Genomic DNA, 19876 nt, shown 5'->3' on the forward strand with positions numbered 1-19876 from the left:
TTACTAAAAATCACTCCCACATCTTGAGAAAGCTTGTGGCAGCCAAGAAAGAAGAGATTAGTGAAGTTTTGTCAAGTGGAAGAAGTGTCCCTTAAAGGTTAGTGCAATAATTCCTTACCTCCCTTTATTTAGTCCGATAAGCATGTCGAAAAGAGTTAGTATTCCATGAAAATTAAAGAGAATGATAAGAATATGAGGAAAGAAATTTCAATAGCCTTGGGAACCGTAGGGTTTTGAAAAATTCTTGAATATAAATGTGATTTGTGATGTTGATTAACAAGTAGAGATGAGTTATAAATTTGCAAGTGATATGTTTGAGATTAAAATTTTGAGTTAAGGTTTTGAACTAACTTTGATAACCTTGTGTATGCTTGAAATTGGCATTGTTGAGATGATTTTTGGACCTTTAGAAGTGCCATGTATATCAAATGAAGTTTGGGAGATTGGAGGAAATGAAATTAGGAGTGTACATTTTCATGCAGGTTATAGGACTCTTGAGTCCAGTGTTGTTTTTTAGCCATATCTAGATTTGTGTTGCTCCAATTGGTATGAGGCCAATTAGAGATGAAACTAGGGTCAAAATGGCCCATTTTTCATGAAGAAACCATGCCCAAAAACTATCCACAACTTGACCCAATTATTACTTAAATTCAGATGACCATAATCTAAACCCAGAAAAATAACCAAATGAACAGTAGCCATAACTTCCTCTAGAAAGTGAAAATGACCTGATTTTTATACCATTGGAAAGATTAGACATAGGAGCACATTTTTCATGAAGATCACAGAACTCAGATCTACCTTTAACCAAACCAATTTGCTCGCACAAGTTAGGTCAATAAAACTGTCCAGAACCAAACTGCCCAGAAATTCTGGACTTAGGTATACCGACCAGTTTTGGAAAAAAGGCCATAACTTGATCTACAAAATTGAAAATACAATGAAACTAGTGCCAAATTTTTCATAAGATATAGATCTACAGTATTGATGTTTTGACCAAAACCTAGAACCCTAGGGAACTAGGTCAAATTGCTAGAACAATTCAGCACATCAAAACCTGAAATTTGACTAAACTACCATTTGACCTCAGAATAGTGTTTATAGCATATCTCCCACTAGGAAACTCCACTTGGGATAAGCCAAACTATTCTGGAAACCTAAGAAATAGGGATCCAACTTTTATTTAGACACTTTCCTCAAATTGTGAGTGTAAGGACCCTAAAATGGGATTCAAAGCCACTGATCTGAACTTGGATTCCTGAAGACACAGGGTACATGAGTCCAGGCCAGTCAATTGCTATAACTCATTCTATATAACTTGAAAAATTGTAATTCAAAATTTTGAGTAATCATAAGACATAGGGTAACAACTTCTATGAAGAATATTAGGCTTAAAAGTGGTTGTAACATATCCAATTAATTAGGTAAATTTTAACTCCAGAATCTACCTAATTCTGGACCCAGAAAGAGATAGTGAACCAGTTGTGGTTATTTGACCATAAATTGAGTTGTAAAACTCCAAATGACATGATTCAAAAAGAAAAACAAAGAAAAGACATGGAGGGACAACTTCCATGAAGAAGTGTAGCCAAACAGTGGCCACATTTTGGCCAATTTGCTAGGTGAAGATAAGACACCAAAATTGAACCTAAAGATAGGTTCACGAAATTGCCTAATACATGATATGTAGATTACCCACAAGAATTGTTAAATGCATAAATAACATGAAAATGTAAGTGGGACCTACTTTCCCACTACAATTGACATGAAATTTCTAATAAGCAATTAGTAATACTAAATTACCCAAAGTATACCTAAACTTATGTATATAGCTTGGATTGATTGGTATACCAATTAGTGACTACAGATTGCAGTACTACCCATAGAAATAATCATTGATAAATAATATATGTCTGATATAGTTGTTCTCTAGGCTTTATGTCTACCCGTTGGCCATTGTGTTTGCTTTAATTTCTGGCTTAAATGCCTGCCCGCTAGTCTTGTGCCTGACATAACCGATATATACAGGATAAACATATAGTTGTCTAACTAGTATACTCCCATGTATCCAGCCTTTATAGTCTGTTATAGATTACTTGGGCACTGGTATGAACTAAAAAAGACTGAATATGGAATAAGTAAACAAAAAAGACGTCGATAAATGCAATTGCTCCCAAAGTGCAATAAAAATGTAAATGACCTCGATTTTATGAAATTATACATAGAAATATTATTTTTAATTATTTAGTTACTTCTATTTTAATTTATGCACCACTAAGTAATTCGCATTGGTTTTCCATCACGTAGGTACTAGAGACCAGTCCTAGTAGCTACAGCAACAGTAGCAGTAGTGCTCACATAAAGGCTGATCATGTAACAGTCGGGCTCTAACCACTAGAGGAATTGTTTGCTTTGGCCATAAGTCTCATGATTTTTTCCCATAGATGGAATGGACAATTTTCCAAGAGGTCACCCATCCTAGGATTTCTCTTAAGCGAGTATGCTTAACACTGGAATTCTTCCAACTCTTCATATCATTCCACCAAAAAGCGCCTCTAGTGATTAGTTCCCTCATTTTATATATCATTACCTTTTGAATCCAAGACCATCTCTATGCTTTACCGATGTGGGTTTTGCCTAAGGGACCTTTCTCCCCCCCTTTCGGGACTCAGCATCCTCGCTGAGGTTTGCCCCACCATCGCCCAAGAGGACACGCGAGCAGCTCTGATACCAATTGTAACAGTTGGGCTCCAACTACTAGAGGAATTGTCCGCTTTGACCATAAGCCTCACGATTTTGTCCCATAAGTGGAATGGAGAACTTCCTAGGAGGTCACCCATCCTAAGATTTCTCTCAAACGAGCAAGTTTAACCCTGGAGTTCTTCCTACTCTCCAGGCCATTCCACCAAAAGGTGCCTCTAATGATTAGTTTTCCCATTTTATATACCATTACTTTTTGAACCTAAGACCATCTCCGTGCTTTGTCGATGTGGGTTTTGCCCAAGGGACTACTAAATATGATACCCCTTACCCGTCTACAGTGTAGCCAAGCAAGGCATATCACACAGTGTGCCGGAGCACCTTATCTTATCTTATTTCAATTTCTAGTTCTTAATTTATTGATTAAAAGGCTTTTAAGTGAAACTCATACCATTTATGCCATTTATTGAAATTTTGATTTAATTTGAAATTTTGAAAAATTTTACAGAAAATCCGCAAAGTACCGGCTAAAAATTGAGAAAACAGTTCTTCGAAATCCGTTAAAAACACTCCCAATAGACATATTATATCCTTAACTCCAATGAACATCAACACAATTTTGTTAATTCCCAGTATTCTCAAACTCAATTTCATACATTTCATTCATCACATACTTAAGCTCAATTTCATGAGGAAATACCCAAATTTTATTTATAAACAAAATTTACAACTAATTACATCAGTTTATAAGTACATGAGTTTATCATTTACAAGATAAAAATTAAGGTCTAGTACAAAATATAAAATACAAAACGAAGCGTAGTAATCCTACCAAGTGCACTGCTGGATGAGATAACATTGGACACAATGCAGACCAGAATCAGACTCCCGGTCTACGGTCAACTAGGCTCTCGCTCAGTATCTCCAGCGACGTGTTAAGCAATACAACTTAGTGGTGCCAATATAAAATAAAAATAAACTAAATAAATAAATATGCAAATATTATGTTGCTATTTTATGCAAACTAAAATTTTTAGTAATTATTAATATTATTATTAATTTAGTACTTTTTATGTTCATTATTTGGTAATAATTTGTTAAGACTTATTTTAGTTGGCCAAGTAACCTAAACAAATTGACCGGACTGGATAAACGGGTAAACTAGCACTGGGTATCAAGTACCATAGGCTGTCACACCATCGGTCACAAAGTGTCTCCAGGTGTGCAACAAAATGGCTAACAAGCTATAATAATCATCGGGCATAAAGCCAAGTATGTCAAGTGTATCAAAATGGCCAAAAGCCATAATATCACAAAATGGCCACAAGAGCCATAAATCATGGAATGGCATGAAGCCATATGCAGTACTGCTATTGGAACGCTATTGGCATGCTAACCTATCCAAACCAATCATACTAGACATACCAGGGCATGTTAACAAAGTTAATAGTTTAATTCTTTGTACGTGATGCTTAGTGGTTACTATTCACCTTACTATTCAAGCAAAAATGTTGACTTTTTCTTAAATAATAGATATGCTAATTCTAATTACAACAACATACCACATTTTGGATATTATATGTGTTGGCATTGGTTGCCAAATTCAATTCAAAGTCCAATGGAAGTTATTTCAAATTTTCAGTTTTGGTCACTTAGGTTTACTATTCCATTGGACTTTTCTACAGTGAAAATTTAGCTAAACTATCTTCATCAAAGTTGTTCCCTAATGTGTCTTCTTTAATTATCTTTTTAAATCACTCCATTTGGAGTTTTGTAGCTCAAGTTATGCCATTTTTACTAAGGCTGGCCGAATTTGTTATTGCACAGAATTTATGGGCAAATTTGGTTCTGGCAATTTTAGTGTCCTGACTTTGACTAGAAATTCGAATAGGTTATGGTCAAAATTTGGGTTTCTGTTCTTCATTAAAGTTGTTCTACATTGTCTAAGCTTTCCATGGCCATAAAAATCAGGTCATTTGAACCTCTCAAGATAGAGTTATGGCCATATGAACAAACACTGTTCATATGGTCAATTTCTAGGTCCAGATTTTTGGTTACCTAGATTTGGGCAGATTTTAGGTCATCTTAAGTTAGTTTTCTGGGCAAGGTCCCTTCATAAAAAATGTGGCTTGAGGTCTTAAATTTTACCTCCAATTGGCCTTACACCAATTGGAGCAATATAGCTCAAGTTATGGCCAATTGAAAACTCTAGATACAAGCTGTTCAGAATCAGCCTCATTGCACAACCTTACATACCTTTAATTGTTTTGTTATCTCATCAATATATATCAACAAACACATGCTAAATAGTCTTAATTTAGGCTTAAATACATCAATTAAATCAAAATAATTCAAATCCCCAAATTTAGAAGACCCTAACTCAATTTGCTAAAATTTCAGAATCCAAAAAATCTAATAGCACTAACCTTGTTTTCTAGGTTCAATCAACCTCAATTCACCCTTCCAATCAACCAAAGCTTGAATCCCTTTTTGGTTCCTCTTTCAGCCGAATCTTGCTGCCCAAATGCTCCAAATTCCCTTCTTTTCTTGGCTAGATTCTTCGAATTGATGCTCAAGGTCAGCTTTTCTCTCAATTTCCTACAAGTTTAGTGGTGGGAAACTAGGGTTTTAGAGCTTGAATTGTGTAACAATGGAGGAAAGAAAATGGGTGAGGGAGAGAGAGAATTATGGATGGCTAGCTGCTGGAAGAAGACCAAATTTTCTGATTTTTTTTGCCTTTTTAATGAAATATATATTATTTAATAACATAATGGCATATTTGTAATTAAAAAGAAATGGCAACTTTATAATTATTTTGAATTTCCTAATCATTTTAGTTTGACTATTTATTTAATTATACTTAATTTTATAATCTCAGTTAATTAAACTAATTTAGCTTTATGACTTAATAAATTCCATTCTTGGTCAATGTGGGACTTTAAAATTTTATTGACCGAATTTTCACTCTTACCGAGTTTTCGGTTCGCTTTTTTCTTTAATATCCGATAAGTCTTTCTTTTAAATTTTTTTTTCTTAGCTTTTCTTAGCATTCTATTGTCATTTAAGCCTCAATAATTCTTCACTGGAGTCTCAAAAATTATTTCACAGGGTTTCCCTACGGATCTAGAGTCGACAACTGTCTTTACAGCTGCTTCCCATTAGGGTTACCCATCGTTGTAGCTCCAGCTCATTTAACCTTATTGCATTTTATTACTAAATTTTTCCTTGATTTTTCTTACCATTATTTGGGTTATTTATGACTCCTCACCCTAGTTTACATATAGTTCCAGACATTCTAGCTGTCCGGACAGACATCAGTAACCTGAAAAGTAGAATATATGGACTAACTAAAGTGAGGGCGTTACAATTCTTCCCCTCTAAATAAAATTTCGTCCTCAAAATTTACCTGATGTAAATGGTCAAGGAATCTGTTACCTCCTTGCTTCTCCACTTCCTTGTGTTGCCTCATTAATGTCTGGATCTGGTTCCTCCCGAGCTTCCATGGCATATACCCGTGGTGCCACCCTAGCTTTGGGCCTTTCGACCATCTCAGAAATAGCCTTCTGTGAAATCTCAGCTGTCTTTGCTCGACCAGGTCTTCTACCCCTTTGCATTGTGGGGGCAAGTATATCAGCTTGTGCTGGAGTTGTTAAACCACTCTTCTGGGGGCAATCTCTTATGAAATGATCCGTAGCCCCATGCTTAAAACACCTTCCAGTTAATAGTCAACACTCCCCTCTATGTCTCTTACCACAATGCGTACATTCTGACACTGAGGTTGATCCCTTTATTACTGTGCTCGGGGAGCTAGCTACAGATATCCCATACTGGTCTTTTTGGCCCAGTGTCTGATCTTGCGAACCCTTGAGCTTCTTATTAAGAGTCGGCATACTCGACTGTCCTGGTCCATATTCTCTCTTATGTTGTCTATCTCTCTTACTCTATTCACTATTTCTGACCCTTTCCACTTTCAGTGCAGCTTCAACCAATTTTGCAAAGTTTGTAATGCCCAAAGCTGTTATCATAAGTTTGATATTATCGTTTAACTCTTCCTCAAATCTCCTATACCTCTCAACTTCTGTGGGAACTATCTCCCTTCTATATCTACTCAACCTCACAAATTCCCACTCATATTCTGATACCGATAGTTGCCTCTACCACAGGCTGATGAATTCCCTTCTTCTTTCTTCCAAGTATACATTTCCAACATACTTCTTTCTGAATTCCGTAAGGAAGAAGTCCCATGTTATCTGATCTGACTACACCTCCCTAGATACTGTGTCCCACCACTGATATGCATCATCTTGAAGTAGGGACACAACACCTTCCAAATTCTGCTCTGGGGTGCAGTGGAGTTGTTTCAGTACCCTTCCTGTTCTGTCTAGCCAATTTTCGCCTGTTACAGGATCATCTTCCTTCTTTCCTAGGAAATCCACAGCCCCATATTTTCATAACTTTTCTAAATGGGACTTCTATGGTGGTGGCGGAGGTTATGGCTGTGGTTGTGGTGGTGGGATAGCCCCCATCATCTGTCTGTAAAATTCGGTCATTTGTTGAAATAAGACAAACTGAGGCTGTGCAGGTCCTTCTTGCACTGGTGGAGTAGGTTCTCCCCTGTTTCCAACTTCAGCTCTGGCTGGAGCATGACTCTCCACTTCTTCCTCTACTGCTTTCTGCGACGCAAGATCCATATCCTAACCAAAATAATCAAAGACAAACAGATCAGCATAAGTGTCACCTCAACTCTTATAAATGCAATGCATGGTATGTACTTTATCTAAACCCAAAAACACCTAAACCATGCTCTGATGCTACTAAACATGACACCCCTTACCTGTCTACAGTGTAGCCAAGCAAAGCATGTCACACAGTGTGCCAGAGCACCTTATCTTATCTTATTTCAATTTCCAGTTCTTAATTTATTAATTAAAAGGCTTTTAAGTGAAATTCATACCATTTATGTCATTTATTGAAATTTTGATTTAATTTGAAATTTTAAAAAATTTTACAAAAAATCTGACATAGTGCCGACTAAAAATTGAGAAAACAGTTTTTCAGAATCCGTTAAAAACACTCCCAATAGACATATTATATCCTTAACTCCAATGAACATCAACACAGTTTTGTTAATTCCCAATATTCTCAAACTCAATTTCATACATTTCATTCATCACATACTTAAGCTCAATTTCATGAGGAAATACCCAAATTTTATTTATAAACAAAATTTACAACTAATTACATCAGTCTATAAGTACATGAGTTTATCATTTACAAGATAAAAATTAAGGTCTAGTACAAAATGTTAAATACAAAATGAAGCATAGTAATCCTACCAAGTGCACTGCTGGATGAGATAACATTGGACACAATGTAGAACAAAATCAGACTCCCAGTCTACGGTCTACTGGGCTCTCGCTCAATATCTCCAGTACCTACGTATGGCAAACAGCAACGCGCTAAGCAATACAGCTTAGTGGTGCCAATATAAAACAAAAATAAACTAAATAAGTAAATATGCAGATATTATGTTGCTATTTTATGCAAACTAAAATTTTTTATAATTATTAATATTACTATTAATTTAGTACTTTTTATGTTCATTTTTTGGTAATAATTTGTTAAGACTTATTTTAGTTGCCCAAGTAACCTATACCAATTGACTGGACTGGATAAACGGGTAAACTAGCACTGGGTACCAAGTATCTCAGGCCGTCACACCATCAGTCACAAAGTGTGTCCAAATGTACAACAGAATGGCTAACAAGCCATAATAATCATCGGGCACAAGGCCAAGTATGTCAAGTGTATCAAAATGGCCAAAAGCCATAATATCACAATATGGCAAAAAGAGCCATAAATCACGGAATGGAATGAAGCCATATGCAGTACTGCTATCGAAACCCTATTGGCATGCCAACCTATCCAAACCAATCATACTAGGCATACTAGGGCATGTTAACACAGTTAATGGTTTATTTCTTTGTATTTGATGCTCAGTAGTTACTATTCACCTTACTATTCAAGCAAAAATATTGACTTTTTCTTAAATAATAGGTATGCTAATTTTAATTACACCAACATACCATATTTTGGATGTTATATGTGTTGGCATTGGTTGCCAAATTCAATTCAAAGTCTAATGGAAGTTATTTCAAAATTTCAATTTTAGTCACTTAAGTTTACTAATCCATTGGACCTTTCTACAGTGAAAATTTAGCTAAACTCTCTTCATCAAAGTTGTTTCTTAATGTGCCTTCTTTAATTCCTTGAATCACTCCATTTGGAGTTTTGTAGCTCAAGTTATGCCATTTTTACTAAAGCTGGCCGGATTGGTTATTGCCCAGAATTTCTAGGTAAATTTGGTTCTGGCAGTTTTAGTATCCTAATTTTGACTAGACATTTGAATAGGTTATGGTCAAAATTTGAATTTTTGTTCTTCATGAAAGTTGTTCTACATTGTCTAAGCTTTCAATAGCCACAAAAATCAAGTCATTTGGACCCCTCTAGATAGAGTTATGGCCATATGAACAAATACTGTTTATATAGTCAATTTCCAGGTTCAGATTTTTTTATTACCTAGATTTGGGCAGATTTTGGATCATCTTAAGTTGGTTTTCTGGGCAAGCTCCCTTCATAAAAAATGTGGCTTGAGATCTTAAATTTCTCCTCTAATTGTCCTTGCACAAATTAGAGCAATATAGCTCAAGTTATGGCCAATTGAACACTCTGGACACAAGCTATCCAGAATCAGTCTCATTACACAACCTTACATACCATTAATTGTTTTGTTATCTCATCAATATATATCAACAAACACATGCCAAGTCGTCTTAATTTAGGCTTAAATACATCAATTAAATCATAAGAATTGAAATCCCCAAATTTAGAAAACCCTAACTTAATTTGCTAAAATTCCAGAATCCAAAAGATCTAATAACACTAACCTTGTTTTTTAGGTTCAATCAACATCACTTCACCCTTCCAATCAACCAAAGCTTGAATCCCTTCTTGGTTCCTCTTTCAGCTGAATTCCTTGCTACCCAAATGCTCAAAATTCTCTTCTTTTCTTGGCTGGATTCTTCAAATTGATGCTTAAGGTCAGTTTTTCTCTCAATTTCCTACAAGTTTGGTGGTGGGAAACTAGGGTTTTAGAGCTTGAATTGTGTAACAATGGAGGAAAGAAAATGGGTGAGGGAGAGAGAGAATTATGGACGGCTAGCTGCTGGAAGAAGACCAAATTTTCTGATTTTTTTTTTCTTTTTAATGATATTTATATTATTTAATAACATAATGGCATACTTGTAATTAAAGAGAAGTGGAAATTTTGTAATTACCTTGAATTTCCTAATCATTTTAGTTTGACTATTTATTTAATTATATTTAATTTTTATAATCTCAATTAATTAAACTAATTTACCTTTATGACTTAATAAATTTCATTCTTGGTCAATGTGGGACTTCAAAATTTCATTGACCGAATTTTCACACTTACCGAGTTTTCAGTTCGCCTTTTTCATTAATATCCGATAAGTTTTTCTTTTAAATTTTTTTTCTTAGTTTTTCTTAGCATTCTATTGTCATCTTGGCCTCAATAATTCTGCACTGGAGTCCCAAAAATTATTTCACAGGATTTCTCCACGGATCTAGGGTCGGCAACTGTCTTCACATCCGCTTCCTGTTAGGGTTACCTATCGCTGTAGCTCCGGCTCATTTAACCTTATTACATTTCATTACCAAATTTTTTTTCTTGATTTTTCTTACCATTATTTGGTTTATTTATGACTCCTCAATCTAGTTTATATATAGTTTCAGACACTCAAGCTATTCGGACAGACATTAGTTACCGAAACAGGAGAATGTACGAACTAGCTAAAGTGAGGGCATTACAGATCAGATCTGCTAGTATGAGAGTCACCTCAACAGTATCTATTTTGGTAGGGCCCATTTATTTAGATTTTGCATTTTTGTCCATTATACATATGTGACACCCCTTACCCGTCTACAGTGTAGCCAAGCAAGATGTGCCACACAGTGTGCCGAAGCACCACATATTATCTTATTGATATTTATCATTTCTTAATTTATTTAATTATGGGTCACTAAGTGAAATTTTTTTCTTTGAAATTGATGTCCTTTACATCATTCATTGAAATTTTAAATTAGTTTGAGATTCCGAAGATTTTTCAGAAAATCCGGCAGAGTACCGACTAAAAATAGAGAAAACAGTTCTTCGAAACCTATGGAAAAAACTTCCAAATATTTTTTTCCAATCATTCTCAACTCAAAATAATCAATATCAACTCAACATTTCTCAAAAAATTTCATTTATCCAATTCATATCATATATAATTCAATTCAAACTCAAATTTATAAAGGCAATACTTTATTTCATTAATTTACAATACAAAATAGTACAAGTATTTATAATTTACATGATAACATAAAGATCTACATGCAAAATACAATTTACAAAAATACAAAAAGAGAATCCTAGTGCCCTACCAAAATACACTGCGGATGAGAGGTGACACAGGACACTGGCAGATCTGACTCTCACCCAGTCTAGGGTTTACTGGGCTCACGCTCTGTGTCTCCCGTACCTACGCGTGGCAAAAGCAATGCACTAAGCAATACTACTTAGTGGTCCCAATAATAAAATAAAAATAACTAGAATGAAATAAACATGCAGAGTGTATGCTGACATTTTATGCTGACTGAGTTTCTAGCAATTATTTGTAGTAATCTGATACTTTTTATGTTAATTATTTGATTAAATTTTGGTAAGATTTATTTTGATTGCCCAAGTGACCTATACTAGTTGACTGGACTGGATAAATGGATAAACTGGCACTGGGTACCAAGTACCTCGGGCCGTCACACCATCGGTCACATTGTGTCTCGCGGTGTGCAACAGAACAGCTAATAAGCTGTAATAATTATGAGGAATGAAACCAAGTATAGTAATCTCAATCAAAATAGCCAAAGGCTATTATATCACATAATGGCGCGTAAGGCCATAAAACACAGAATGGCATGAAGCCATATGCAGTACTACTAACAGAACCCTATTGGCATGCCAACCTATCCAAACCAATCATTCTAGACATACTAGGGCATTTTACACAGTTAATGATTTAAGTATTTATTTTTGTAATGTAGAGGTCACTATTCACTTGACTACTTTCACTCAAAGGTTGACTTTTTAATTTATAATAGATTTGTTGAACCTTAGTTCACCAAGATACCACATTTTGGTTCACAAAAGTGTTGGCATTAGTTGCCAATCAATACTTAAAACCAATAGGAAATAAATCAAAAATTTCAGTCTTGGGTGCTAGAGTTCACTATTCCATTAGGCAATTCTACAATGAGAGTTTTACCAAATGTTCTTAATCAAAGTTGTTCCTTTATGTGTCTTCTTTAATTCCCTTTTTGAATCACTCCATTTGGAGTTTTCTAGCTCAAGTTATGCTAATTTCTTTAGGACTAGCCGAATTGGCATCTACCTAGAATTTCTGGGCAGAAATGGTTCTAGCAGTTTTGATTTGGTTAGCAATTCAGATGGGTTATGGTCAGAATTTGGTTCGGTCTTCTCCATAAAAGTTGTTTTAAATTGTCTAAGCTTTTCATTGATATAAATTTCAGGTCAATTGGACTTTTCTATAATGAGTTATGACCATTTGAACAAACACTGTTCATTTGGTCATTTTGCCCAGGCAGAATGAACCTGGGCAGGGTTCCTTCATCAAAGTTATGCCATTATGTATCTAATTTTATGTTCAATTAGCCTTGCACCAATTGAACCTACACAACTCCAGTTATAGCTGCCCAAATCTGTTGGACTCACACCCAGTCCTGCAGATCACACTAGGCAACATACCTAACTTCAATTCCCATGGCACAAATCACTTCACTTCCTAATCACACATCGCCATATGGTCACTAATTGACCATTAGAACTTTTTTTCACCAATACATGAACAAAATCTCAAATTTGTGCCCAAACCCTAACTCTACCATTTCAATTCTTCAAACACATACAATCAATTAATCAATTCATACTCCCAGTGATGCATATACAAAGTTTAAAGGATTAATTGACACCAACCTTTGTTGGAGAGTTTCCCTAGCTTATAAAACTTCTTGATTTTTCTTTCTTTTTGCTGCCTCAAGCTTGCTCTAGTTGGAAGGAGGAGTTTTAGTGAAAGAAGCACGTGATTTTAGGGGGGTGTTTATAAAGAAAATTTAGTAAGAAGGAAAGTCATCAATGGAGATAAGAGAGAGAGAGAGAGAGGAATTCAGCTGAAGAAGGAAGAGAGAAGATAGCAGATTTTTCTTTTGATTTTTACCCCATTTAACTCTTTTTAAATTGATTTCATAATGCTTGTTATAATTTGATTGGTGGAGCCCTTTTAATGAAATCATTCTTATGTAATAAATCCATTTATTTCTTTTTTTTTCTATTCTTCTTTCTATTTATTTTTAATTAAATATTTAATAATATTTATTCACATTTTTTATCATATAATTTATTTACTTAATTGGACAAGTTGATAAAAAATCATCTCTGAAGACGAAATGACCAAAATGCCCTCCGTTTGGCTTAACGAGCTAAAATCGTGTGTACCGATCGATTTATTTTTCCTTGTGTTTTCTTAACAATTAATTGTCATTGAAACCTCAATAATCCTTCCCTAAAATCCCAAAAATTATTTCACAGGGTTTCCCCTGGGTTTAGGGTTGCTAACGGCCTTCACCGTCACTTCCCATTAGGGTCACTCCTCACTGAGGCTACGACTCATTTAACCTTAGTGCATTTCATTTCTAAAAATTTTCCTTAATTTTTCTTATCATTATTTGGTTTATTTATAACTCCTCACTCTAATCTAATTATAATTCCAGATATTCTAGCTGCCCAGACCGATATTGGTCACCAGAATAGTAAAACATACGGACTAGCTAAAGTGAGGATGTTACAACTCTCTCCCTCTAATAAAACTTTTGTCCTCAAAATGTACCTGATGCAAACAGTTGAGGGAACTGCTGCCTCATCGTCTCTTCACTTTTCCAAGTTGCCTCATCAGTATTATGGTGCCTCCAAAGCACTTTCACTAATGGAATTTGTTTATTTCTCAGTTCCTTCACTTCCCGAGCTAAGATCCGTATGGGTTCTTCTGCATATGTCAAGTCCGGTTGAATTTCAATCTCTTCTATGTAGATGACATGTGAAGGGTCTGAGCAGTATCTTCTTAGCATAGACACATGAAACACATTGTGGATCTTATCCAGCTCTGGCGACAAGGCTAGCCGATAAGCCACTGGTCCCACACGTTCAATGACTTCATATGGGCCAATGGACCTAGGGCTTAACTTACCCTTTTTTCCAAACCTCAGTATCTTTTTCCACGGTGAGACTTTGAGAAACATTTTATCACTAACTGCATACTCTATCTCTTTGCTCTTCAAGTCGGTATAAGATTTCTGTCTATCTAAGGCAACCTTCAAATTAGCTTTGATTAACTTTACTTTCTCCTTAGTCTGTTTCACCAGGTTTGGTCCCACTAGCTTATTTTCGCCCAATTTAGTCCAACACACTGGGGTTCTACACTTTCTCCCATACAGTGCTTCATACGAGGCTATTTGGATGTTAGCTTGGTAGCTATTGTTATATGCGAATTCTGCTAGTGGGAGGTATCTATCCCAACTCCCCTCAAACTCAATGACACAACTCCTCAGCATATCCTCAAGGACCTATCACATAATTCACGTTATTACTATCATTTCAATTTATTATTTGTAAGAATTCAATTAGTTTTTAGGTTTACCTAGATTACTCGTTCCGACTATCCATCCGTCTGAGGATGAAAAGTCGTGCTAAAGTGGAGCTACGTGCCCAAGGCTTCTTGCAACTTCTTCCAAAATCTTGATGTAAACCTTGGGTCTCGATCAGATATGATGAAAAGTGGGATTCCATGCAGTCTAACTATCTCACTGATATACAACTCTACTAGCTTCTCCAGTGAGTAGTCAGTCCTAACTAGTAGAAAATGTGCTGACTTCGTCAATCTATCTACTATCACCCACACTGCATCATGTTTCTTCTGAGTGAAAGGTAGACCACTGACAAAATCCATAGTGACCCGGTCCCATTTCCATTCAAGTATGCTTATAGGCTGTAGCAATCCTAATGGAACTTGATGTTCTGCTTTAACTTGCTGACATGTCAAGCACCTAGTAACATAGTTAGCTATATCATTCTTCATACCAGGCCACCAATAATGAGGCTTCAGATCATTATACATTTTTGTGCTTCTTGAGTGCATAGCATAAACACTGGTGTGTGCTTTTTTCAGAATACTAGTCTTTAATTCCCCATCATCTGGTACACACACTCTCCCTTTATAGTACAGACACCCATCGGTTTTCATCTCATAATCAGTTTCTTTCTCCTTTGAGATTTTATCCATAATAGCCATTAATTTTTCATCTGCCTTCTGCCCATCTTATATCTGCTATAACAGGTTTGGCTTCACTTGTAACTCAGCCAAAATAGCTCCATCTTAAGCTAACGACAGATGGGCATTTAGTGATCTTAAAGCTATGATGGACTTTCTACTCAAGGCATCAGCAACTACATTTGCCTTCCCAGAATGGTAGTCTATCAGGTTTGGCTTCACTTGTAACTCAGCCAAAATAGCTCCATCTTAAGCTAACGACAGATGGGCATTTAGTGATCTTAAAGCTATGATGGACTTTCTACTCAAGGCATCAGCAACTACATTTGCCTTCCCAGAATGGTAGTCTATCATACAATCATAGTCCTTTAGGAACTCAATCCATCGCCTCTCTCTAAGGTTGAGCTTCTTCTGGGTTGGCAAGTATTTTAGAACTTTATAGTCTGTATAGATGTAGCACTTTTCACTATACAAATAATGCCTCCATATCTTCAGTGCGAAGATAATTGCTGCTAGCTCTAGATTATGAGTAGGATAGTTCTGTTCATATGGCCTTAACTGTCTAGAAGCATAGGCGACCACTTTTCTGTAACACCCCCGTTTGCATAGCCTGGTAGATTTCATTGTTCCGGTGATCGGTGTCAGTCCGGACGATTAAGGGGATTAGAACCACACTTAAGATAACTAGATAAGCCATAAACACAAATAATTAGTAATGTTCAATTAGTTAAGTATAAATAAGAAAAACATAACAGAAGAAGTTAAACGAGTCGAGAGTCACAACTATGGGTGACCTTCTCAGGAACGACTGCGAAGTCATTTTAAACTCAAATTTCGAACCGTAAAATGTGACGCCGCGGTCCTTAGGACCCTTATGAACACAGTGGAAAAGAGAAGATCATGAAAAGGAACTGTTAAGCCAGTCAATTTGGTCAATTGACCCTAAGAGCTGACTTCTGACCTAACTGTTAAATAAAATCGGAGAAAACAAAATTTCGGAATCGAGAATTAAATTAAAGAACTAATAGAAAATTAAAAAAAAAAGAGAAAATAGAAAAGTCAAAAGGTGATGACATCATGCATGACCTCATGCATGATGCCATAAAGAAAAAAATTAATTTATTTACTTATTTGGATTTTTGGTCTTCCTAAAGAGATAAAAGACAAAATAAAAGAAAAGAAAAAAAAAATCATTCTTCTTCTTCAAATAAAAAAACGTGCATCTCTCCTCTCTCTCTTTTTTCTCCTTAGTTTCCTCCATAGCCATGAAATTCAAGCTTTCAAAGCTTGAATCAACCCCATAAATTCCCTAAAAATTCCACTAAATTATGATTAAGCTTTGTTTGGGCTACTGGAAGAGGAGATTGAAGAAGCAAGAAAGAAGAAAAAAGGGAAGAAAATTAGTGATTGGAAAATCAAACAAAGGTTAGTATGTAAATTTGAATTCTTTTGTTAAATTTCTATGTTCTTAGTTTAATTAACTTAGAAAGTAACTTAAAATGAAACAAAAATAATTGTGAGGGACCAAAGCTGAATTTAGGCTAGCTAGGGTTTGATGTGTGTATGCATGAATTTGATTGAATTCAATATGTATGGAAGTTTAATTGAGTGATGGAGTGATGTTAGTATGATTTGAATTGGTTAAATGCAAGAAAATTAGTGAGTTAGGGTTTTGAACATTAGGGTTTAGAGACCAAAAATGTGAGAAACTTGTAAATGGTGTCTATGACCTAATGTGAAGTGAGAAATGGTCATTTGTGACCTAATTAAGTGTGTTAGAAGTGATGGAATTAAAAGCCAATTCGGATTGGATAAGGTCATGTTGCTGCAGCAAGACAAAACCTCCTTTGAGGGACCAAAAATGAAATTTTACAAGTCCAGTGGATATGGGACCAATTGGGGATGAAAATAGGCATTAAATGACACAATTTTCATTTAGGAAGCCTGCCCAAAAAGTGACTAAAACCTAGTGAACAAAGTGATCGAAGTTGAGAAATCGCAGGCTGCCACTGCACAAACTGACCAAATGAACAGTGTTTGTTCATTTGGTCATAACTCGAGCTAGGAAAGTCAAAATGACCTGAAATTTTACCAGTGGTTAGATGAAATATAGACCTAAAACTTTCATGAAGAACACCAACCCAAATTATGCCATTAATCCAATCAAATTACTAAGCAAAGTTGGTGACCTGAATCTGTAGACTGCAGATTTGCCATTTGAACAGTAAAGTTTCAATGGCTATAACTCTCTCTAAAAAACTCTGATTTAGGTGATTCTTAAACCGATGGAAACCTAAGGCATATTAGAACATTTCATATGAAGAAAGTTAGACCAAATTATGGACCTAACTTGATCAAATTATTGAATGAAGTTGGATCAACAAATCTGCAGAAACAAATTCTGCAGCATGAACAGTAAACGTAATTTGCTTATAACTTGAGCTACAAAACTCTAATTGGGGTGATTCAAAAAGGAGAATAAACTTAAGAAAATAAGGAACATTTTCTATGAAGAAAGTTTTGCCAAATTCCAGCAGTAAACTGACCAATGAAACAGTATAATTAGGGACACCAAAATTGAAAATTTGACAATTTTGCCTAAAAGGCCTAAGTTTTGAGAAAATGACCAAAACCAACAAGTTTAGTGACCAAAATGTGATATGGGGGTGAAGTTGGAATTCTCATACCTATTAAGCCTTAGAAAGTCAATAACTTGACTTGAATAGTGCAGTGAATAGTAACCCAAAACACAAAATTTCAAGAACGTCGAATTTAGCAAGTTAGAGCTAGCTAAAAGTGAAGTTAAATTTATTATTGGATTTATGCTAAGTTATGGTACTGAAATACTGTGAAATTGTGTGTTTCAGTGGAAAGGAATACCGGGACAGAACCCGAGGAGTTGAGTCAAGGCCAACAGGCGACTCGTTTGAGGTTTGTGCACAACGTATACTTTTTGTAATCATCTTTTGCATACTGTTTTGAATAATGTGAAATATTGGATTATGGCATTCTTATAATGTTTTGATTTAAATTGTTGAAAGTTATTATGTATATTGAAATGACAATGTTTAGCAAATTGTTAAGATAAGTTTTGAAACCACAGTATCATGACTATATATTTGAACACCTCACTAGCACGACTAGTGGGGGTAATTAGTTTCGAATTTTAATTCCTTCTCTGGAGAAGTGTTGAGGTGTGCCAGTAGAAGAGGATGTGAATGGATATCCATATATTTGAGCTAGCTAACCTTGTAATATGATTTCTCTTTAGCCTCTGGCTATTGAGATTCTATTTGTTTCGAATGGCATGATCTAACTGTGGGTTTTATGAAATGTGTTTTGATACTTTGAAATGAACTTGATTTGCATTTAAAATCTCACAATGCATGATTTGTACTTAATTCTCATGTTCAACCAAATTTTTGAATAAATGTGATTTAAGTTTTGCATAAAGATTATTTTAGTATGTTGTGCACCACTGAGTCCTAGTACTCAGCGATAGCTTCTATTGCTGTCGCAAATAAAAGATTAAAAGAGCAGCAGACTGAGCTGCTAAGGATTGAGGATCTTCCTGTTTTGAAGTTATCGGGTATAATTTATACCCTAATTGTAAATATTTCTTTTGATGTATGTATTGCATATAAATGTATGGACATGTAAATGGGTCTTGAGCAGCTTGTATAAAATTTGAATGAAGTTTGTAATAAAGTTTAGTTTGCATTTCTATTAATGTAAATTTTGTAAGGATGTATACAAATTGTTTTGTTTCTAATGAAATATGAATGGAACTATTTTATTTAATTTGAATGAAATGGATTGCTAGTATTTTGATGATCATTGGATAGTGGATTTGAAATTTGAAAGTTGATAAATGTGTTGAGAAATTGATTGAGATTGAGTATAAAATTGAAGCAGTTGTTGAGAAAAATTTTTAGAAGTGCTTTTTACAGGTATTTAAAGAACTGGTTTTTCGAAATACAGACAGAACTCTGTCAAAATTTTTATAAAATTTGCGAAAAAATAAAATCGGCCAAAATTTCCAACTAGCTTTCCACTTAATTACATGTTTTAAGTACTTATTAGAAAATCCTCACCACTTATCAAAAGTAAGAAAATTGTTTTAAAATCCCTTGTAGGGTACTTAATGAGTTATCGGTAGGTGAAGTTTGGTAGTTCATTAGGTATTCTACAGGATCATGTTATGCCTTACAGAGGGGTAAGGTGTGACATTTTCTCTCTTGCATCAAAACATACCCTAACCCATTATGTGAGGCATCACTATAGATCACGAAATCCTTTCCCGACATCGGCTGTGTTAACACTGGTGCCTCTATCAACATAGCCTTCAGCCTCTCAAAACTGGCTTAACACTTGTCGTTCCAGCCAAATTTCACATTTTTGTATAAAAGCTTGGTCATTGGAGCAGTTATGAGAGAGAACCCCTTCACAAATCTTCTATAATACACAGCTAGGCCCAAGAAACTTCTGACTTTAGTTGTATTTCTGGGAGGCTTCCATTCCATCACTGCTTCTATCTTCTTGGCATCCACTCTAATCCCCTCAGCTGATACTATGTGTCCAAGGAAAGAGATCTCACTCATCCAGAAGTCACACTTGGACAGCTTAGCATACAGCTTCTTTTCTCACAGGGTTTGCAAAATAATCCTCAAATGTTTATCGTGTTCTTCCCTGGTTTTGGAATACACCAGGATGTCATC

The sequence above is a fragment of the Hevea brasiliensis genome, chromosome 8 (assembly GCF_030052815.1).
Source record: "Hevea brasiliensis isolate MT/VB/25A 57/8 chromosome 8, ASM3005281v1, whole genome shotgun sequence".
NCBI lineage: Eukaryota > Viridiplantae > Streptophyta > Magnoliopsida > Malpighiales > Euphorbiaceae > Hevea > Hevea brasiliensis.